Source organism: Melanotaenia boesemani, chromosome 16 (assembly GCF_017639745.1).
Source record: "Melanotaenia boesemani isolate fMelBoe1 chromosome 16, fMelBoe1.pri, whole genome shotgun sequence".
In the NCBI taxonomy this organism is placed as follows: domain Eukaryota; kingdom Metazoa; phylum Chordata; class Actinopteri; order Atheriniformes; family Melanotaeniidae; genus Melanotaenia; species Melanotaenia boesemani.
In genome coordinates, this window is record NC_055697.1 from 32,615,404 (window position 1) to 32,638,938 (window position 23,535).

Below are 23,535 nucleotides of genomic sequence, written 5' to 3' on the forward strand. Positions count from 1 at the left end.
AAAACAAATACAGGGAAGAAAAAAATAAAGGTCAGGAAAAATTAAAATACAATTAAATGTTAAATAAATTAATAAATACAAACATATGGGTAAGTGGAAGCAAGTGAATTAATAAATAATTTAGTTGGATAAAAATAAAAATAAACAAAGGTCAAATTTAGTTTATTTTCACACCATTTTCGGTGTTGAGGGGTTAAACCTGAGCTTAGACTCCAGTATGACAGCAACATTTCTGGATTGATCCTGTTGGTTTTAACATTGCTGACTGAAATGGTAAATGGATGTGTACTTATTCAACGCTTTTCCAGTCACTTTGATCCCTCAAAGCGCTTTACACTATATATCACATTCACCCATTCACACACACTTTCACACCCCAACAGGCCAACGTGGGGTTAAGTGTCTTGCCCAAGGACACTTTGACATGTAATCGATCCACCTAGCTTTCTGAGCTACAGCCGCCCACAAGCTGAACACTAATCTTTAGATGCTTGTCTTTGATTCCAAACACAATAATTTCAGATTTATGTTTATTTAGCGGCAGAAACTTTTGGAACTTCCACTTCTTGATTTGACCAAGGTACAAACTGTAGCTTTGTCTGGGACCAGAGTTCCCTGGTGGGACAGTAATATAGAGCTGAGTGTCGTCAGCATATTTAGTTTGTTTCCATGATTCGAGCATGTAGATGCTGAACAATAGGGGCCCCAAAATGGAACCTTGGGGAACTCCACATGTCATGTTTTTTTGAGTAAATCTTACCATCTGCAAGCTCCTACTAGTGTCTACTCAGTTGTGCCGTTAGCCTCTGGAAAAGTTTTATAGAAATAAAAGGATTGTTTTCAGCTGCAGTTGCTGCTGCCTGAAGCTGGATATTAATACTTGGTTCCAAGCACAATAATTTAAGATTTATCTTTATTTAGCAGAAGAAACTTCTGGAGCATCCAAGTACTGATTTGACCAATAAACAAACTGAAGTTTTGTCTGGGACCAGAGGCCAACGTGATACAGAGCTGAGTGTCATCAGCATAACTCTAATCACATCATCGACATATAAAGGAAACTTCAGATACCACGAACTGGAACATTCAGCAGGATCATTGTGAACTCTGGCTGGAATCAGTGTGTGAAATACAAGGATTGTCTGGAAACCCCACCACCCTTGTTCTGTGTCCACCCATATTTCACACAATGGTTAGCCACATATATAATTCCCTTTTTCTTGTACAAATGCATTCAGAAAATACAGATTTATATTGGATTTATTTAGTCTATGTAATTTATATCTCATTTTACCAAATGTGTGTTTCACACACCACAAAAAAAGAACATGAAAAGTCCCTAAAATCGACATTGCATTTTATATTTTGTTTGTTCTGATGACTGAAAAGACTTCTGTATAACATTTTTACAAGGGTTTTATCATTAATAAAACTGACAAAAAATAGAAGTTTTGGGGAAAAGGAACATTTCCCCCCCTTTTAACAACCTTTTGACCTTAGTGAAGTTCCTCTTTCACTTCAGACAGATTTTTTTTCTTTGTCATTTGTCACCAGTTTTCTGGAAATTTGATTCAGATGATGCAACATGAGCTGAAGCTCATCCCACGCACGTTTACTCAACATTACTGCTGACAGACTGGGAATGATGGGCAAGACACGCGGGAGGCGACCAGCAGCAGCAAATTTGATTGGTCATGATGTTGGTGGGAATTTTGACGTTTTCAAACCAGTCTGTGACAAAGTATGAAGGATGAAGAGTCAGAATCGACAGAAATCTTGCTGTTTACTGTACAGAAGAGAAAGAAAACCCATCATTCATCCGAGTTTACAAAATAGGAAACAGTATCGTGACTGTCATCATTTGATGGACCTCAAGGCTGATCCAGATAAATCCAGAACCTACGTTCTGACTAATTCACCTGGCGCCACGCGGCTGTCTTTTTATTTAGCCTATATCTCTATAATCTTTGTGGGAAGTATTGTAAAGTCTGGGAGATAGGCACAGCTAAAACGAGCTGTTCTTCCACGTTCAAAGTGTTTGCAGACGGCTGTCTAGCCTGCTCTCATTGGTCAGTAAATGAAGCCCCTCGCTGGTTGGTTGTACTGCCAGACGACAGCAACAAAAATGGAATATTTCCCATTTTCTTGTGTCGCGTCGAAAGCCCTGTGTGCACGTCTACGTGAACGAGCGCAACATTTCACATGCACGGATGTCACCTGTCGCTTGGCTGGAGGAGGGCAGCGATTTTCGCCTCATCGCGCAAGTTCCACAGAAAATGATGGAGAAGGAGCGCCGCTGCCTCCGTGTGTCCAGCCTGTCAGTCCAGATGCTGTTACAGTAACTTGCCACTAGAGGGAGTCACGTCACTCAGCTCTCAGAGCAAACACACAGAGATGAAGAGTTCTCACTCTGTCTTTTTGTCAAAAGATGAAACAGACTAATAAAGATTGAATTACGCTAAGTTTGATTTTCTATTCGATATTTTTTATTTAGTACTGCATTTAACACAGAATTAGGTTTAAGCTATAAATCAGTGTTTTGTGTCATTTACAATGAAGAATAAAGGCCAGACTCGTTGTGGTAGGTGTGTGTGTTGGATAAAACTTTAAACTCCGCCAAATCTTTCAGTAAATCAGATATTGTTTAGAAGTCTGCAAACAAATAGAACAAACTGCCAGTGGAGATTAAACTTTCACCAAATGTAGACATTTTTAAATCCAGGTTCAAAACATTTCTTTTCTCATGTGCCTTTGCATGAAATCTGCATGTTAACTTTTTTTTTTTTAACTTATCTTGCTTTTAATCATTTTAATGTAATTTATTATTTTATTGTGATTATGTGTTGATGCCTTTTACTATTTATAAATATCTGTAACGCCTTTGTTTTATGTAAAGCACTTTGAATTGTCCTGTACATGAAATGTGCTGTACAAATAAACTGCGTTGCCTAGAAGTCTGGTAAACACAAACTATAAAAAATAAACACAAGATTATTTTCACTGTTAACACGAAATAAGAAAAAAAGTATTTTACTGTTTGAAGGTTAATTTTCTGTTTTACAGTTTGAAAAAAATAATAATTTCACAGTAATAATTAAAATGTTAATATATATAAGAGTTAATATATATATATATATATATATATATATATATATATATATATATATATATATATATATATATGTGTGTGTGTGTGTGTGTGTGTGTGTGTGTGTGTGTGTGTGTGTGTGTGTGTGTGTGTTTAACATGTAATGATAAAACAGTGAATCCTTACTAGTACTAATGCATTAATCTCCCCCCTAAATGTATTCAGAAATACACGTGTAGTTTTACTGCAGAAAGCGTTTAGTCTGACTAAAATAAAATGAACATTTTTTGGATCAAATTCGAGATAAAGTTAGTCATCTTAGCACAAACTAATCAAAAAGTAGAACAAATGTTTAAATAAAAATGCAGATGATTAAAACGTTTTATATTTCCTATAAAGTAGCCATAAGATACGGAAAATATTAATGTAGAAGTAAATAAACTACAGCTTTGTCATGGAAACCACGATCCAAATACCTCAGAGGTCGTAAAAACATACCGGACCCGGAAGTCCGGCCATCAACTCTGAGGCCAGAGTGAACGGTCTCGTGGTTCATAGAGGATCTTCGTGTTCGTCAAACCGCAGAGCGACTGATCACCGACCTGCGCGAGAGGACGCTGGAAATATCCCCACAAACCGCCTGGAAATACTACTTCTGTCCGAAGTACTGTTTGGAGTTTAAACCCGATTAACGGAGCTCATCCGAAAACCCAGGAAACGTTGGGAAGTGAGATTAAAGGGAAAGAGAAAAGGTAAGCCAGAACTTTATTCCAGCCTGCGGGGTGAGCCCGACTTTTCACCTCCATCTATCTGCTGGAGCACACGCAGCCCCTGGGTTTAAAATTTCTTTTCTTAAATGCCGATGTGTTTTTTGATTAATTAAATTGTGTCTTTTATTTTAATTAAATATCCAAATTAAACAGTCTTTATTACTAGTATAATGTTTTGTATATTCGAGCTGTAGAAACAAAGTGGAGTTCGGCGAACAGATTTAGTGTGTGCGTTGGTGCCAGGATATAGACGCATCCTTCCCCGGGCTGATGTCGTGGAAAAAGTTTGCTCCACTCCAACCGCAGCGCGAGCCCTGGTCGGTTAATGCTGCAAATCACAGATTAACCCTATAAACACGCCACAGTGGTCCAGGATAAGTGAATTAACCCAGTGGCCCGTTATCAGGATGATCTCTGCCTCAGTTTGTCTGGAAAGATGTTTACCGCTTGTTAGCTGCTTGTTAGCCGCTTAGCTAACTGCCGCATAGCTGCCGCGGCTCGTCTGTAATTACTGGAAAACCTGAACATGTAACACAGAAGAGCGCTGAAAACACCCAGATTTAGTTGATCTTACAAACAGAAGTTATACTTTTGTCAAGTAAACAATTTACTAGAGTAATTTTAGAGTTGTAAGAAGTTAAAACTAACCTTGACGTTAGCATCGTCGGCTAACAGTTGGAAACAGTGTGAACTTTTAAAGTTTGTTTTGACTTGTGTTCAGTGAAGCTGCTGCTGAAAGTCACGTCTAGTCTGAATATTTCCAGTATTTGGTTCGGTGTTTTTATAGTAAACAGGCGGACTGTGGAGCAGCCTGTTTATGCTCCATCTTGGCTTCGGGTTTGATTTCTGCAGCAGAGAAAATTAAACAAACACAGAAGATAAAAATGAAATTCAGACAGACTCTTTGTTGTCAGAGTCTTTAGTATCTTCAGTCTGGTTAAATCCAGATTTGACCATGTTAAGTGTTGTTTGTTAGTTTATTTTTATCAGGATTAGGTCTATAGTGGGCTAAATGTGTGAGAAAAGAAGTAAAATAGCCATTTTCTTGCTGTTTCGCCGAAGGAATGAAAGTTTTGTGAATCCCAGACTGTGTTTTAAAGTCTAGATTACCCCTGAGATCATGTAGTCCAGATTTAACCAGTCCAAGTATTGTGGAAATGGTCTTGGACCTGGTCTAGGGTGGTCTAAATGCCATAAATGGGTAGCAATAATAGCTGGGTTTTGCATCTTCAGACGGAATAAAGCCGGACCTGGATCCTGTAGAGCAGATTTATTGTCTTTATGTCTTCGTTTTTATCCAGACCTGATCTCTGCTTGACTAATTCATCTCAAACTGATCGTTTGGTCCAGACTGGATCAGTCTCTGTTTGGCAGCTTTTTAATCTGCACACGTACAAATAGAATAAACGATTCATAAACTGTTTATTTTCTATTATCTGTTTCAGATTTGATCAGGTTAAGCTTTGCTTCTTTTATTCATGGCTGGAATCGGGTCTAAGATGGTTTAGGTCAGAACAAATAGAAAATAATTCCTCAGAAGAAAAGCGGAGCGTTGACCTGGATTAGTCTCAGCTGTGTGGACCAGGTCATCTAATCCAGACTTGACCAGTTTTATTTCAGGACCTGGTCTAGGGTGGTTTAAATGCTTAATAAACAAAGTGAAAATAGCTGTTTTAGTGTCAGTCTAGTCCAGATTTCACCAGCTGAATTATGTTTATTTTATGTCGACCTGATCTGTGGTGTGGGTTTATCATTAAAATCAACTGTAAACATTGTTAGTGTAGTTAATGAAAGCAAACAGCGTTTACGTTTATTACTTCATCTTTTTGTATTTTCTTTGCAGATTAATCAATGAAAATTTGATTTTCTTTCCCCTGTGATGTGTTTTACGGAGTTTTTAGGGACGAAGCTGCTCTGATGTGAATTTTTGCTTCTTGAATCATTCCAGCTGTTACATGTTTTAATTCCAGCATCTGTTGTTCTCTTGTGATGTTTTTAGTTCATGTTTCTTGGGTTATAATTTAACTTGAGCACTGATGTTGTTTTTCATCATAAATATTCTAATATATAGAAATTTAGCTTTTGCATAATTAAGCTTTAGCTATTTTTGTTGTTAACAAATGAGGAAATTTGCATACAGAAGATGTTTGACAATGAATCCAGATGTACAATTAAATTAGTTTAAGGGATCATTAAAACAAAACGGCTGCAGGTTGTTAGTAGCTTAAATCATTTTGACACATGGATTTTAGATAAAATTAGCATATAAAGTCAGTAAATGAGTTTTTTGGTGGATTATTATTTTGTTATAATTCTTGACAATAAATCTTCTGTCACTGGGAATTCTGTTAATTTACATTTGAAATGAAAGGTATTTGTACAGAAATTTGTGGGATGAGCAGCAGAGTCGAGTGCGTGGGTTGTGCCAATGGAAAAAAAGAGTAAACAGCAGAATCAGCTGCTGGCAGAGGAGATTTAGGAGGTTTTTAATGGGTTCAGCCCACAAAACCAACTCTGCTACTCACCCCACAAATGCATTTCACTTCTAATATCTCTCCATTTAAAAGGGAAATAAGCAGCATTTCCATCTCTAGAAGATTTAAGTATTTATGTTTTCACGACTTTTCTGCCTTTTAATCCTCCCTTAGCTGGGCAGCTGATCCTGTTTATTAAAGTTGACCCAAAGAGCTTCACCGACCACGTCCTTGTTTAACTTCGTGTAAATTTTGGCCCTTTGTTGTTGCTCCAGCTCTTCCTGAAAGCAACACACAGGCATCACGCTGCCTCACGGTTCCTCACGCTACCTCACGCTATCTCACGCTGCCTCACGGTTCCTCACGCTACCTCACGCTATCTCACGCTGCCTCACGGTTCCTCACGCTACCTCACGCTATCTCACTCTGCCTCACGCTACCTCACGCTACGTCACGCTATCTCACTGTTCCTCACGCTACCTCACGCTATCTCACGCTGCCTCACGGTTCCTCGCGCTGCCTCACACTACCTCACGCTGCCTCACGGTTCCTCACTCTGCCTCACACTACCTCACGCTGCCTCACGGTTCCTTACGCTGCCTCACGGTTCCTTACGCTGCCTCACGGTTCCTCACGCTGCGTCACGGTTCCTAACGCTGCCTCACGGTTCCTCACGCTACCTCACATTTCCTCACACTGCCTCACGTTTCCTCATGTTTCTTACGTTTCCTCACGCTGCCTCATGTTTCCTCACAACAACAGTGTCATCACAAACCATCAGACAGCAACACAAACATCTCCCTGAGTTCACAGTTCACATTATTATTTTTTCTGTGTTAACATGGGTGCCTTCATTTTTTTATTCTGTCTCGATGGCTTTTAGACCAAAATAACACTGGCTGACACTGACTTGGAACCTTTGGGCCTCACACAACTCTGCTCTGAATTTCTGATCCGATTGATTTCTATGAACGCCACACTGGCTACGGTTCTTCTAAACATGGCATAGAGTTGTAGTTGTGGTTGGTTCCCATCCCAACCCTTCATCTGAGCAGTTCTTTCCCGGGACCAGAGAGAGCTGGTTCTCCTGTAGCGACACCTTTCCTGAGTGAGCGCTAGAGACTTTTTGGAAAAGACTGTTTTTAAGTTGATCGTTGGCTCCCAACGAGTTGTTTGCATGATCCAAAGATGATGGATGATCCATGCAAACTGGATTCATTCCCACACATCTACAATTCACAACATTTTGACAAAACTTTTTTTTTTCTTTTTTTTTTTCGTTTTTCAGTTGCTGTAGTCTCCATCAAACCCTGTTATGAAGATAACAGGATGAAGTTGGGTCATCTGATTATTTATGTTACTTTATTGGGGCTTCATATCGAGGTCAGATCAGGCTCACAGTAAATAGCATAAACATTCACCTGATAAACAACACAAACATCAAGCTAACGGCAAAGCGACGCTGGAGTCGACCGCAGGTCCTCATCTTGTTATGTTTTAAGTAAGTACTTTCATGTTCTAATTAAGAAAAGAGAGACTCTCCTCCACCTGACAAGGTCTTTAACTCCACCCTGCCTGTGAGTGAGGAGAAGAGGAGACGCATGGGAGGGTGGAGGGGTGTTAGAAATTAAAATATTATCCATGTGCCAGACAGCTGTACATTCCTCGGCCGAGCCTGGGGTCGCTGTTACCGAAATAACCGACGGGCTGATGGAGGAAAGGCCAGCTGATGAAGAGTATAACTGGGTATTGTTGGAAATCTGAAAACTGAAGCAGGTCAGAGAAGATAAGAGTTTCTGGACTGAACAAACACTTTATTTACTTAATGAGGTGTCAGCTTGGAGGTGTTTGTGGTTTTTATGGATTCAGAATGAACCATGAGATGGTCGAAGGTTAAAGGACTGATTATGTATCATTGGGTGATTAGTCTGTGGTGTCACTCAGTTTGCTCTCTGACCAGATCTATTCTTATAGAATGACACAGGACCCTGCTGAGCCTGACCCCTGCACTGGGACCACACTGGTCTCCAGGAAAATGCCAGTTAATGCTGGTGGAATCTGGCAGGAGGAGCAAGATGCTGTTTGAACAATAAAAGCACAAACATGAAACACAGAAAGCCCAAAATATCTGAACCTGGGTCAGCTTTCTGACCCTTCTGTCCTGAAATATGTACAGACCCGGGTACAAGGGGGTCAAACCTACTGAGACATCACACTGTAGTAGTGGTTGGTATTTATCAACTCGGACTCGGATCAGCATCAACAGGAACACAACGCCCGGGTGCACTCACCAAGTTCCAGTGAAGGAGCAGAAACACACATTTACCAGCAGAAACTCCGAAACCAGCAGCAGCAACACAAAGTTATTTACTTTAACTCTGTATTCCATCCCGTGATGTTGATGTGCACATCTGTGCAAGCTTAGATTGCAAAGTTAAGATATGAGCAACGTCACTTCCCAGCTGCATGATGCAAGCTGTGGCCACAGCACCGAAGTTTCCTCTAGATCAGGTTTCTGCTTTGTAGTAAAAACCAGTCTGATGTTATTGATCTGGTTTCCACCACAGCTCCTCTTTTCCCCCTACATGATGTCTGGATCACACATCCAGGTGATCCCACTCCAGCCATGTGGACAACATGTGTCTTCATCCAGCTGGAAGTCAGGCAGGAATCCCAGGCCCTCGTTCATCAATCGTTTGTAGAAACTGTCCTACATTTCATCCTACGAATGAAATTCAGAATGTTTGTAAAATCCAGATTTATCAAACGCATGGAAACCATTTGTTCCAGAGCAGTTGCCAACCTGGGGTCCCCAAGAAGCACAGGGTCCCCGAGGCTTTGATTCTTCAGTGCTAGTGTAATTTAAATGAAGACCACCACAGGTGAGTTGAGGTGGATTTACTTAAGATATTCTTCATCTGGGTAATTATTGGTAATAAGCCTAACTTTGGTTCCATCAAAGGAGACATTTATGGTGAGAGGCAGATGAACGCAGTGTGGTTACAGCAAGAGGTGGGCGGGGGGTCCACAGCCTTTTGGTCGTTGCATGAAGGAGGTCCTCAGGGAAAGTGGATGGGAACCACTGGTCTCGATCACCTGCTGATTCCTGTTCATGTTCACTTGCATTCAGAAAAGCCCTCATATAGGGCTGTAACGATTAGTCGACGTTGTTGACGATAAAAATAATTGACAATGAATTTACCTGTCTACTATTGTCGGCAAACCCCCCCCCCCAAACAAAAACAAAGAGTGAGACATCGTCTTCTTTCCTATCTCTGCTAAGAGTTGCACATGCGCAATAAAGTCCGCCAGGGGACAAATATGGCGACTGACCAGGGAGCAAAATGGTGACAGAGGACGTCAAAAGTCTTGGATAACATTTACGTTAATCTTACAAAAAAATGCGTGTGAGGTTTGTAAAGCGGACCTTGTGTTCCACTGATGTACGTCTGCAGCGCTCGAACATTCAAAGAGGAGGAAGGTTGGACTTACATAACAACCTCACAAGATTTCAAAGCTAAAAGTGAAACGAGCCATTTATAATAATCATGAGATACATAATCCGATTGGTCGACTAGTCGTTTTAATAGTCGGTGACTAACTGACCATCAGAATGTCATTAGTTGCAGCTCTACACTCATATTAACAAACATATTCCAAAATAAGGTAGAAATGATCCTCAGTGCACATGCCCGCTACGTCAGTCGTACGTCAACGTAATTAATTCTGTACTTTACGTGAACAGCTTCTACTGTAAGTAAATACTACGCTGCTTATTTCTGTCAGTTTTACTCGGTTATTTAAAACAGAAAATCTCAAACATTACGGACACTGGAAGAAATGTTGGGACCAGGACAGAACTGGTCTGTATGCGATAAAAATGCATCACTTAAGATGTTAAAAGAAGTTCAGATTAAGTTGTGTGACTTTAAAAGGAAGGAGAACCTGAACTTGGTAGGACGGCAGCCGTGTTTATTTACGTTTGAAATCAGTTTCTTCTTCTACTGTTTCCAGAGAGATAATTCTGCTGATGTCAGATTGCTTTATTTAGTTTAAACGTGGTGCGTGTAAACATTAAAACTTTCCCTGGTCCACGTGAACAGGTCTGATCGGAGCAGTAACCTGAGAGAAGACATTTTGAACATGGCTAGTGTGACAGAGTGTTTTCCTCTGTCTGGTTCGCTGGTAACAACACAGTTTGGTCTGATGGTGAAAGAGTCGGCGTTTATATGTGATAAAGTTCTGGTGCTGTGTTAAGCCCTCAGCTCTGTCTGTCAGGTACAGGCCCGTGTTGCACTTGGAAAGAGAACAGTTTTCCTTTTTTTATTTTATTTATTTTTTTAATTTATTTTTCTTCTTTCTCTTTGTAATGACTGCTTCCCATTTTCTACCACTTCCTCTTTGATTCAGGGCGCCAGGCGTTATAAAGCGCTCCGTTAAACTGCAGCTAACAGTCAAAAAGCAGGAAATGTGTTCAGAAAACGGTAAATATCTAAACTAAATGTTTTTTTTGTTTGTCATCCATATGCGGTGATGAAATCTGCACGACGCAGATTGTTCTTTTTCTTGTTTCAATTCTTTTTCCGTTTTCTCCTCCAGTCTTTATCAGGTCTCCGTTCTCTCCTCGGCCTGCTTTGTCTCGGGTTTTCTTTCTCCTGGGAGGGTTTCCATCTTGGAGGTTGAGCTCGGGGATATCTCTACTTTTCCTCTGCTCTATTTCTATCCCTCTCTCCCGCTTCTCTGCTCCCCTCCTTTTCCCTCTTTCTTTTTCCCTCCTCAACCTCTCCCTCTCTTGGAGTGTGTTTCCAATCTGGAGCGCCCGGATCAGATTACTCCGGGAGTCTCGGAGGCTCTCTGGCAAGGTGGCAGTGGTGGAGGAGGGAGGAGGTATGGAAGGAGATCAGGTTTCACATCTCCAGCGCTCTCCTCTGTCTGCCTCGCCTCCCTCCTCCTCCTCCTCCCCCAGCAACCTGGAGACAGAGTGGCTGAGTCTGGGAGGAAAACATTCAATCCACCCCTCTTCCTCCTCCTCTTCCTCCTCCATTCTTCCAGCCTCTCTGCTGCAGCACAGCAGATAAGTAAAGGCAGTAAATGGTAGCTGAGCGCACAGAGGGACGATTCTTCACCTCCTTTGCTGCCCCCTCCATCTCTGCAGAGATATTTTATATCCTGCTTTCGTTCTCCTGGATGTGTGGCAAAGGTGAAACTGCTGCAGGGAGACGAGTAAAGCTCAGGATCAGAATCGGGAAACGCCTCTCAGGTCAAAGCAGCTCTGGCTGACGTTAAGAACTTACAGAAAGATTTGCTGACTTGTTTTGTGTGGACTCAGTTCAGAGGGAATAGAAATGCTTTTGACCAGTTTCAGAGTTGAAGAAGAAACCTAAATAACATTTACTCTGCATGATTATTGGAGTTTATGGGGAAAAAATCCATCCAACCATTTTCTATCCCACTTATTCCAATTCAGGGTCAAGGGATCCCAGCATTATCAGGCCAGATGCAGGGTAGACCTGGACAGGTCGCCAGTCCATCACAGGACCAGCGATTAACTCGATGCACTGATGCCGCATTGTTTCAAACCAAGTACATATCTCACTGTCACAGTGTCTACTGGCCCAAACTGTGGAATAAAAATCCACATTTTACCCACTGACTGTTGTCTTTGTCACTTTTATTAAAAGCCTTTAAATTTTGTTTAGATTTTTTTGTTTATTGTTACAGAGTTTATATTTATTTTTGGTGGTGTGGTGGTCTCACAGCAAGAAGGTCGCCGGTTCGAGCCTCGGCTGGGGGGAGGTTTGAACCTGGGGGGCGTGGCTTTTCTCTGTTGAGTTTGCATGTTCTCCTCGTGTATGTGTGGGTTCTCTCCCTAGGAGAGAGTGTGTGTGTGAATGGTTGTTTGTCTATATCTGTGTTGGCCCTGCGACAGACTGGTGACCTGTTCAGGTGTACCTGCCTCTCACCTGCTAAAATGCTGGGAAAGGCTCCAGCTCACCCGCGACCCGTAATGGACTAAGCGGTCAAGATAATGAAAGAACGAAGTTATTTTTGCATAGATTTTATGTTTTTTTTTCCTACAATTTCAGACGCCATCTCAATGGCAGCTGCTGCAATTTCGTCATGCACTGAAGTATGATGACAAAGTATTGAGAGTACTGTGAGTACCTTCCGTTACCAAGTACCCATTTGAGTACTAATAAATCCCATTACAGTTCGCTGGTGGGATGATAGTGTGGTTTAATTGTGTGATATATCAAATGGGCCATCCTGCAGCCATCCTCTAAAGCAGAGGTTGCTAACAAATGGATCACGGTCCAGACCCAGAACCTGTCCCACATGGACCTGGACCTAACATAAAATCTGATGGGATACTTTTATTTTACCAGGCGCAGCTTTTACAGTTGTCACAGTAGTGGTCACGAAACACGCAGACTAATTACACGTGACTTAAACCGTCCCACGTGATGCACGTGCCAGTTAAGTCCGAGAGTCCCGGTGGTAAACTCTGCATTACGACCACGCAGAAAGAGGCCGGTAACAGGACGGTAGGAGAAGGAAAGTCAGCTCGATCAAACAAAGGGAGAGCTGCAAACGACTGAGAAAGGTGGCGGTGTTGCCAAGTCCGCCGGTTCTAAACGACTTTGGACTTGTTTTTCTGTCAGGCGGAGGTTGCAGGTTCATGGGATGGCTTTCCTGAGTGTAGCTCCTCTTTTGAAACCCTCTTGATTCTCTCACAGCTCTCCACAATAAAGCAGCAACCCATGGATGCGGAACGGGAAATGTGAACACAGCAGTCCTTTTTTCCCCCCTATGAAGTAGCGTCAACAGCCCTGTTTCCTTGGTTACTGGTGCTGTCCAGCACGCCCCTAGCAACACGCGTGCACAGCCTCACTTGACAGAGCAACAGTGACAATGCCCGCAAACAACAAGGCAATATGTCAAATATATAAAATAAAAGTAGGAAAAAAGCTCACCATGCCACAAACCTTCTTATCCGCGAGGCTGATGGAGGAGTTTAATGTGTAAAAAATTAACATGTTAATTCCACAGATTAATCTCTTTGTATTATCGCGGTAATTTTTACAGCCCTAGTTTTTTCATGTTATCAGGTTCTGTAGTATCAGAACACTTTTATAAATACAGAGCACGAGTACACAAAGTATCGGGCCAGTACTACCAGTGCATCCCTACCATTAACATGGATGACTTTGGACTGTGGGAGGAAGTCTGAGAACATGTACACGGGGAGGACATGCAAACTCCACGCACCGTTCGAGCTGCGCTTCATTTCCTCTCACCGGCGACAGGATTGAGCTGAAGGTTGTAGATCACACGTCCATGCAGTCGACTCAACGGCTTTCTGGAGCTTCTGTCTTCAGCGTCAGGATTTCTAACGAGATTTAACCCGGTTTGTACTAATTATTCTCTGTGTAAAGAAATTTAGTAGTTCACGCTTTTCTTTCCAGAAATCTAAAAAAGGTACAAAAGGCTCTGCATGATTTTTAGTCCAACTTTGATATTTTTTCCTAGGTTTCCCAGCCGTACTTTAACCCTGCCGTGTGGATGTATGCACGTCTTGGTTTTTTTTATGTAGAAGCAACTTCTTTTTCCCTTATCACACCATAGTTCAGAGATTTGTTTGTATGGTCACATTCTCCCAGTGCCTCCCAGTTAACGCTTATCCAGCTATCCTGGATCAGTGGGTTTGTTTTCCTGGCCATCAGTACAGTCAGAAAAATGTTTGGATATGTTCACTACACTTCATGGATCTGTTTCATTAACAGTACGACGCTGGTTTTGTGGGAGACTGAAGCTAAAAGATGTTCCAACACTAAAAGGACCTGAGTCTGAACCTCGAGCTCTAGAAAAAAAAAAGATGTCTGTGTTGTGTTGGTATTCAACATCAACGGATTTTAGTCCAGACTTCATGGGTACGTGAGTGAAAAGGCAGCTGAGGAAGCTAACAGGACTTTGTGTTACTGCATTTCCACTGGATGGCTGAAAATCTTGATCAGAAACATGGCGTTCCTCACACAGTAGCCGTAGTTAGCATTCACCTTCCCCCACCCAGGAGAAAGCTCTCTGGAGTTATGATCGGTTCAAAGCTAACTGAGAGGCACACTGAATTAAAAAGGACATGAATGGAAATGATCGTGCTAGGTCCACTTTGACGAGCTGTGGGACTCTTAAAGCTGCTGGGCTCTGTGGGGCTTATCGCGTGCACGGCTTTTCTTTGCTTTCTTGAGTAGATTGTGGTCCTTGCAGGGCGTCGGTGGTTGACAGCAGAAAGATGCTCCGGGTTGGGAACTGAAATTTCATCAAACTGTAGGAAGATCAGTGAAAATGAAAATCAAATTGTGGAAACGGTTACTGATGGAGAGAGTTGTGATGGTAAAAATCTGTTGGTTAAAACTATTTAATCAACTAGTGCTATATTTGTTTCAAGTTCAGGCTAACCAGCAGGCTACAGAAGAACAAAGTAGAAGCTGGGTTTATGAACGAGCTAAATTAGCTGTTGTCAGATTGCTAACAGGGTTAAAGATGAATTCATATGTGGTGATTTGTTTCCTCTGAGCGCATCAAGCTATTGAAAAAATGTGAATTAGTAAGCTAACGAACCAGAATTAGGTTTGGAGACGCTAGCAGCAGAATAAATCTGGATCTAACAAGTAGCTTCCTGACCGGGCTGAAACAAACTGAAGTAACTGAAGACTGGAGTCACTTTAAATCCTGATTTTAATTTGTTTATTCAGAGCCCAAATAAGCTATCTGTGAAGGAATGGTTAAGCTAGTTGCAGCTAGCTACCTGGCTACAACAGCTAGCTTTGTCACAATCTGGGAAAAGACAAGGAAAGGACATGCAAAGTATCAGCAGGATAGGATTTATACGTGAAAAATTGTTCATTAAAAATCCGTACGCAACCTGTAAGGCCGATGCAAGTCAGTGTAGAGGACAACTAAGAGCCACTCGGGAAGCCTCGGATGTTTCCACATCCTGTCGCGTTATATTAAAGTTGTTTCCGGGTTTAAATGCTGCGATTAAACGAATAAGATCCTAGAAGCGTTTGCTAAAATGCTTCATGTTGCTGAAGATGGTATCTATAACCTCCATGACAGAGATTCAGCAGCACGTCTTCGTGACCACCAGCTGAATTTATTGGTCAAAACGGACAAAGAAATGTTGAAATAGCCTCTTGTTTCAGGTCTACTGGGGGATTTTTGGCTCAAGTGAAAGTGACTTAGTTTTACTCTCATAACTACAGGCCCCGGCATTGTTTAGTTTTTACATCCTGCAGAAAAGTTAAAAAGCTCCAAACTGGATTGAAAATTCTGACACCAAACAAACAGCTCTTCATTTGGCCTGATGTCAGTTGAAGGTCGACTCAGCCTCCATGTTCACTGTCTCCAGTTGTCCTTTAATGGTATTGATCTCTGCTTTAAATACACCCAGCCCATCCCAGTGAATAATTCAGCTAGCCTTGCCACAGTGGGAGCGTTCCTGCTGGCTCGGGAGGGGATACGAAGAGACGAACGCCGACTCAGAGTTGGACGTTTTCCTTTGTCACCATCCAGTAAAATGTGCCCATCCAGACTGAAAAAATCTGAATGTTCCTCGGTGCTCTGTTGTCAGTCTTTCTGCATCTTTGAGTGTATCTAACAAAGTGGAAATGAAGCTGCTGTCATTACCTTATTTTTCTGTTTCTTTTGGTAGAAACCGGGACTGAAAAGCAGCTCATTATTTATTTTTATAAAACTGCCTGTAGAAGCTCAAACCTTTAATCCTAGTCAGCATGCAGACAGCCTCAGTTGTCAGATTATATCAAATGCATCAGACAAGTGCAAAGAACTTTTTTTTTAAATTAATTTATCTCATTAACCAATAAAACTCATGTAAAAGTACATGTAGAAGCTGAAGCTTTTAATCCCAGCCAGCATGCAGACTTCTTGGCTTCATTATTCTGGCATTTTGGTGTCTGTCTTGCTCACATCTCCAGTTTAAAAGGTCTTGCTACGGGAAGATGAGCCTTCAGATTGGCTTTTTTAAGCTTGGAATGAGAAATAAAACCTTTCTGATTAAGATGAAGAGACTTTATTGTCATTGTTTCCTTGGTGACAGTGAAATAGCAGCGACAGTAATTAAGAGAAAAGAACATATACAACTAAAAGTACGCTAAAAGCGAGCTAGAAAGTAGCAGCACGCAGTGTTAAACCGATCCAAGGCTGATACTGCTTAATGAGCTAAAGTATTTGTTTGGAAAAACACCATGAAAAAGAGGATCACCGATAAGAAGGCTTGAAATCTTTGCTTACATGAATATTTTGTGTTTTAAGTGGAAAGTTTGGTGTTTTAACTTCTCTCGGAGGTCTCATGTCTTCAGACTTCCTTCATTCCTTGCAGGGATTTGCTTTTCCTTTCTCAGTAATCCTCCTGCCTGATTGGTGCAGTGATCCCTCTGAATGTCGGTGGCCCCTGACCCCCATCCTGACCCCTGACCTCAGCATCCTGATGTCCCCTCAGCTCCACCTGGAGTCAAGCATCTGACTGGCTTCAGTGTTCACATGTGAGGAACGTTTCTTTCTTCAGATGTTGCTTCCAGATGTTTGCAGTCTGAGAGGATAAAACTCCGACCTGCTATCATCCGATTAAAGCTCAACAAACCTTAATTCTACTCAAAATAGATACTGAAAATATATTTTTAAACAGAACTATATTCCATTTTTTTACAAAAATATATTTATAGATTCATTCCTGATATAATCTTGGTTTAGTTCTGCATATTTTCCATTTGATTTTGATTCGTTTCATAAGAAAAACCTTAAAACAAAATATTATGCAAAATGTGCCGTAAAACCGTCGGCATGAAAGGCTGCAGGGCCACGTTGAAATGCCGTCCTCTACGTAAGCAGGAATGTCTCAAACTCCACATTTCCACGTCTCTAGCCCGCTGGAGAAAACAAACCAGCAAGTTGCTCCTGAAAAGCCAACCCAGGTCACAGCAAGAAGACCTGCTGCATCATTATTTAGTCTGATTTGTTAAAAACAAATCATCCTTAACAGTTTACGTTAAATCGTTTTTCTGGTGTCTTTTTATGCATGAAAATGCTGAATTCAGATGTATTTTAGTGGAGATTAGAAACATCCAGATCGGTCTGGGCGATAAATCGAGTAAAATCGATGTGTCCTGAGATGTTTTACGTTGGACGGACGGAGTATAAACTACTCCAGTTGGGGGGTTGGATTATGGTCGTGGAAGCACTGGTTTTTACTACGTTTATGAAAGCAGGTCACTGGTTCAGAATGAAAAGATTTTTAACAGAGAAAAATCACAGTGAAGTTAAATTTAGTTTGCTAAAATCCTACTGGATGCTTTATGCTGATAATGTTGAATTCATCATTTACAATGTAAAAGATTTCAGAACATCGAGTTATACACGGTGTATTGGGATTTTAAAACAAAACAAATGGGATATCAGGTACAGAGCAAATGGCAGCATTTCCCCCAGCCATAGTTTTGACTGTGTTTACATGAATATGATAATTCTGAGAGATTTACATCTTCTAAAAGCCGTGTTTACAGACACAGAAGTTCTTCAGTCAGGTTCCAGTCAGACCTGTGGTGTTCACATGGACCCTGAACATGCTAGTCCCATCATGGCGTGTTTACAACGCATCACATCTAAACAGAATAAATCAGGCATCTGGAAGTGAAAAAGCCCGTATTCCACATGATGATCAGAGCAACCTTCCAAGAGCTACAAGATATTTTACATACGTGTCCATTTCCTCATGTGTAGTAATCCTGACATGGGAACTGTCTGAGCTCATCACACAAACTGCAGTCAGGAAGACAGAAACGATGGCGTGATGTTCAGTGCAGAATTACGTTACAGACTTGCCAGGTAAGGATCATTTCTACCCAGATTTTGGACCCGTATCGATCTGCATTAGATTTTAATCCAGATCGGATCAGATCAGAACCTTCCTATTGGTATGTTTACACAAGCAGTTTTATTCCTATCAGGCTTTTATTCTGAAAAGCTGCCGTCCACGTGAACATGGCTGATGATTTCCATCTGACTGAGTCTGAAGTGGGACTCCCTAACTTAAGGTCTGAATAGTTTTATAGTTATTTTAATGAATTAAAGAGAAAACAGTTTAGTGTAGAAATCTGCGTGATGTCTGGATGTTTTCATGTAAACGGCAGACAGCTGCTTCAGGAGCTGGAGTGTTGATGGTTTGTGTCGTCCTGGTTGGTGTCAGACATTCAGAGCGCTGATACAAATCTGTTTTGTTGTGAACAAACCTCTCAGGTCAGTCTGAGATGCCTGAAAAGCCCGAGTGGAAACAAACGGACAACTGAGCAATCACCCAGTTTGTTTGGAAGAGCTGTGTGTGGAAAGTTGTCATAATTTGTCTGGCTCGACATCATAGACATGGTGTTTCTGTTGGTTAACGACCAGAAGTCTGTCGGGTTGGAGGGAAAATACACAACCACGCTGCTCTGGACCAGATTTATTCAGCATTACTTGGTTTTATGTTCTTGGCTGTACTGCTGGCTGCAGCCACGATAAAACATCTAGCCAGTACCCAAAGCTCATGCCCGAGTTTTCCCACTGAACCAGGCTCCTGTAAATCTCTCCCTCCCTCTCTTTCCATATCCTCCTCTGTGGTCTTTAATTTCAATTTGCTCTGGCTGCTGGTTGACTTTGATGACATTAGCCTCTCCTCCCAACCTCCACACTCATCCTCAGCTTTCGTCTTCCTCTGTTGGTTTTGGGAAAGCCGTCGGCTTTAACTGCTGCAGTCAGAAATCTAAATGCTCCCCTTCTACTTCCTGCCAGAGGCCTTCCCGCCTGCAACTGAACCACCACACACAGGCTCGGCCGGCTGGTTTGGGAAAGTGCTGCCGGTCTGTTCTAGTAGTGTTATAAAAAGATGGGAATTTTTACTTGTTTCCTGGAAACAAAATGCTCATTTTGGACCCGAACAGCAACACACAGGAGCAAATAAACCCGTGTTTTTGGCCTTTGTGGGTCAGGATTTCACATCTTCCACTGATGCCTGTTCTGTTAAAAAGCAATGCTGTTCCACAATATTTAGTTTACTACGAGGCTGTAAAGCCATGTGTGAGAAATCCTTCTACAGACCAGAGCACAAAGGTTTCCAAATCTAATCAGCACACAATTTATTCCCAGTAGAACACAGGCATTTTACATGTGATGGAAAATATGAGCTGATAGTGAATCTGATGTAACAGCACGTCTGGAAAAAGTAGTTCCAGGGTGATGTTCGGCATGGTGTAAAAAGTAGTTCCAGGGTGATGTTCGGCATGGTGTAAAAACTAGTTCCAGGGTGATGTTCAGCATGGTGTAAAAAGTAGTTCCAGGGTGATGTTCGGCATGGTGTAAAAAGTAGTTCCAGGGTGATGTTCGGCACGGTGTAAAAAGTAGTTCCAGGGTGGTGTTCAGCATGGTGTAAAAAGTAGTTCCAGGGTGGTGTTCGGCACGGTGTAAAAACTAGTTCCAGGGTGATGTTCGGCACGGTGTAAAAAGTAGTTTCAGGGTGATGTTCGGCACGGTGTAAAAAGTAGTTCCAGGGTGGTGTTCAGCATGGTGTAAAAAGTAGTTCCAGGGTGGTGTTCGGCACGGTGTAAAAACTAGTTCCAGGGTGATGTTCAGCACGGTGTAAAAAGTAGTTCCAGGGTGATGTTCGGCATGGTGTAAAAAGTAGTTCCAGGGTGGTGTTCGGCATGGTGTAAAAAGTAGTTCCAGGGTGATGTTCGGCAAGGTGTAAAAAGTAGTTCCAGGGTGATGTTGCGCAAGGTGTAAAAAGTAGTTCCAGGGTGATGTTCCGCAAGGTGTAAAATGTAGTTCCAGGGTGATGTTCGGCACGGTGTAAAAAGTAGTTCCAGGGTGATGTTCGGCACGGTGTAAAAAGTAGTTCCAGGGTGATGTTCAGCATGGTGTAAAAAGTAGTTCCAGGGTGATGTTCAGCACGGTGTAAAAAGTAGTTCCAGGGTGATGTTCAGCACGGTGTAAAAAGTAGTTCCAGGGTGATGTTCAGCACGGTGTAAAAAGTAGTTCCAGGGTGGTGTTCAGCACGGTGTAAAAAGTAGTTCCAGGGTGGTGTTCAGCATGGTGTAAAAAGTAGTTCCAGGGTGATGTTCGGCATGGTGTAAAAAGTAGTTCCAGGGTGATGTTCGGCACGGTGTAAAAAGTAGTTCCAGGGTGGTGTTCAGCACGGTGTAAAAAGTAGTTCCAGGGTGGTGTTCAGCATGGTGTAAAAAGTAGTTCCAGGGTGATGTTCAGCACGGTGTAAAAAGTAGTTCCAGGGTGATGTTCAGCATGGTGTAAAAAGTAGTTCCAGGGTGATGTTCAGCATGGTGTAAAAAGTAGTTCCAGGGTGATGTTCAACATGGTGTAAAAAGTAGTTCCAGGGTGATGTTCGGCACGGTGTAAAAAGTAGTTCCAGGGTGATGTTCAGCACGGTGTAAAAAGTAGTTCCAGGGTGGTGTTCAGCATGGTGTAAAAAGTAGTTCCAGGGTGGTGTTCAGCATGGTGTAAAAAGTAGTTCCAGGGTGGTGTTCAGCATGGTGTAAAAAGTAGTTCCAGGGTGGTGTTCAGCATGGTGTAAAAAGTAGTTCCAGGGTGATGTTCAGCATGGTGTAAAAAGTAGTTCCAGGGTGATGTTCAGCATGGTGTAGCATCTCTTCTTCTAACATGTCTGGAAACGTCTGGGAAGTGAGGAGACCAGTTGCTGGAGTTTTAGGAGAGGAATGTTGTCCCATTCTGGTCTGATGCAGGATTCTAGCTGCTCTACAGTCCTGGACCTTGGTTGCTGGATTTCTGCTTCCATGATGCTCCAGATGTTGTGTACTGGTGAAAGGTCTGGACTGCAGGCAGGCCAGTTCAGCAGCCGGACTCTTCTCCTGTGAAGCCATGCTGCTGTGATGGATGCAATGTAGGTGTGCTATTTAATGTTTATGTTTTATGTCCCACTCCCACCATACCGCACTGGCTTGGTATGAAGTGGGACTTCTTTTTTTCTTTTGTATTTCCGGGTAAAAACTGGGAATGGTATCGGAATATCCTATTTGCGCCAAAATGAATAATATGAATAATGTGAACTATTGTCACGTTGAGTTTATCTACCAATGATGTGAGATGAACGCAGCTTTGCTCTCAAACACATCAATAACCGATCAGAAGATGGGTCTGGAAACCGTGTGATATACGATAATCAATAATGACATAATTGCACTAAACGATTGTAAAGAGCTGATTTCTGTTTATTTTGAATATCTACCAACCAAGATAGCGGAGCTGTTGTTTAGTTCCTTTCCCTCAATTTCAGCTCCTTCGTTTCTTATTTTACATTAGATTGTGAATTCCTAGTTGACCTACTGAACCATTTTAAAGAGAATTTGTTCTTGTTTATTTTTACATGTTTAATAAAGGTAGTCAAGCCATTGTTTTTTAGTTTCAGAACTTTATTATTGTAAATTGGGTGTTTATACTCCTACGGACACTGGCTGAAGCAGGAGAATTTTTTTTTTTATGTTTTTACATGTTTGACTAAGCTTGTGAAGCTTATTTAAGTTAAAGTTGATTTAAGATTGCTGCACTGGGGGGGACTTCCGGTTTGGCGATGTAGGAGCAGGACGTTGGATAAAGGGGCTCCCGACCAACTCTCTTATACTTGATGCAAGTTAAATAATACACGATTTTACATATAACAAACACGGTAATAGCTCCGAGGGTGTTGTTTTGTTTTTGTTTTTTTTTGCGGCTACAACAGCAAGATGGCCAATACTAACCCTAAGTCACTAAAGGGTTCGACTTCAACCAAGCGACAAACTAGCATAGCTAGCAAGCTAGCAACTTTGGCAGCCGCGTCGGAAACTGAGAAACCCGACGACAGTGAACCTGGAGACTCCATCTCAATTACACAGCTGACCACAGAGCTAGCTAAGCAACGTGCTAACCTTAAAGATGATACGGCCACATTAATTCAAGAGTTAATCCAGCCCTTACAAGCTTCGGTGGACGGGCTACGGGATGAAGTCAGCTCCTTCCAGGGCCGACTAGTCGCAGCAGAAAACTTAGCGGGAGATAACTTCGAACGGATCTGTGCTGCCGAAGCGACTGTTAAATCCCTCCAAGCACAGAACGCGACCCTGCTGGATCGCCTTGAAAACTTGGAAAACAGATCCCGCAGAGCTAACTTACGAATCCTGAACCTACCTGAGGGCAGCGAGGATGGTCATAATCCTAACTCTTTCATCTCGGAGCTACTGAAGGAGGTCATGGGGGATAACGTATTCCCGAACCCGCCGGAGCTGGATAGAGCGCACCGTGCAGCGGGACCTAAACCTGCGGAAGGACGACCTCCAAGACCCTTCATTTTATGCTTCCATCGGTACCGGGAGAAGGATGCTGCTTTGAGATGGTCCAGGCAGCACGAGGTGAAGTACAGGGGCTCCACTCTAAGGGTGTATCCAGACCTCAGCGCCACACTTGCGAAGAGGAGATCTGCCTTCAATGACGTTAAACGAGCTCTTTACCAAAAAGGAGTACAGTTTCGTCTGCTTTTTCCAGCCCGACTCCGAGTCACATTTGACGGCGAAAACCACTTTTTTGACACCCCAGAGGACGCCCAGGCATTCTACGACAGACGAATTGTAAAGTAACTCGCTGGGCGGCCGGACCAATGGAAGGAGTGAGTTGATAATTTTTGCATTTAGCTATCACTTATTCTTCCAAACTACTGATACTGTTACTGGTTTGTTGAATATCTCAATAGTGTAGTGCTTGCTTATTTGTTGATTGGGGCCCCCCCCAAGTAAGTTAATTAAGGGATGGCCTACCGGGAGATCTGTGAGTTGTACAAGGAGCTGCTGTTTGCTTCAGGTTCCGAGGCAAACACACAGTCGGGGTGTGTTTGGGGAGTTTTGGGGGTTTGTGCTGCCGCCTCAGGTTATGTGATGCGTTTGTGTGTGTTTTCGTTTTACTCAAGATATCAGATTTATTATGTCAGGGGTGTTCCATTGGGCTTTTGGGTCAGGTCAGCTACACATCTAAGTGATAATGTCTAGTTCACTAATTAATAATGTCAGAATGGGAGGTTCAGCAGTCCGCCTTATAAGCTGGAATGTAAAAGGTATGAGAGGGCCAGTGAAACGAGCGAAAATCTTTTCCCACC

The 23,535-nt window shown here is 42.2% G+C and overlaps 1 protein-coding gene across 2 annotated transcripts in view; it reads left to right on the forward strand.

Annotated features, from left to right (window-relative positions):
• The first annotated feature begins 3,639 nt into the window (after positions 1-3,639).
• The window catches only part of LOC121655418 (bone morphogenetic protein receptor type-1A-like), a 76,100-nt gene continuing 56,204 nt past the window's right edge, over positions 3,640-23,535 (forward strand). Inside the window, exons 1-2 of one of the 2 annotated variants that reach the window (XM_042010030.1) lie at positions 3,640-3,840; positions 16,754-16,894. The gene's annotated coding sequence lies outside the window, so the exon portion shown is untranslated. The remainder of the gene's footprint in view (positions 3,841-16,753; positions 16,895-23,535) is intronic. The other variant, XM_042010029.1, reaches the window with a different exon arrangement.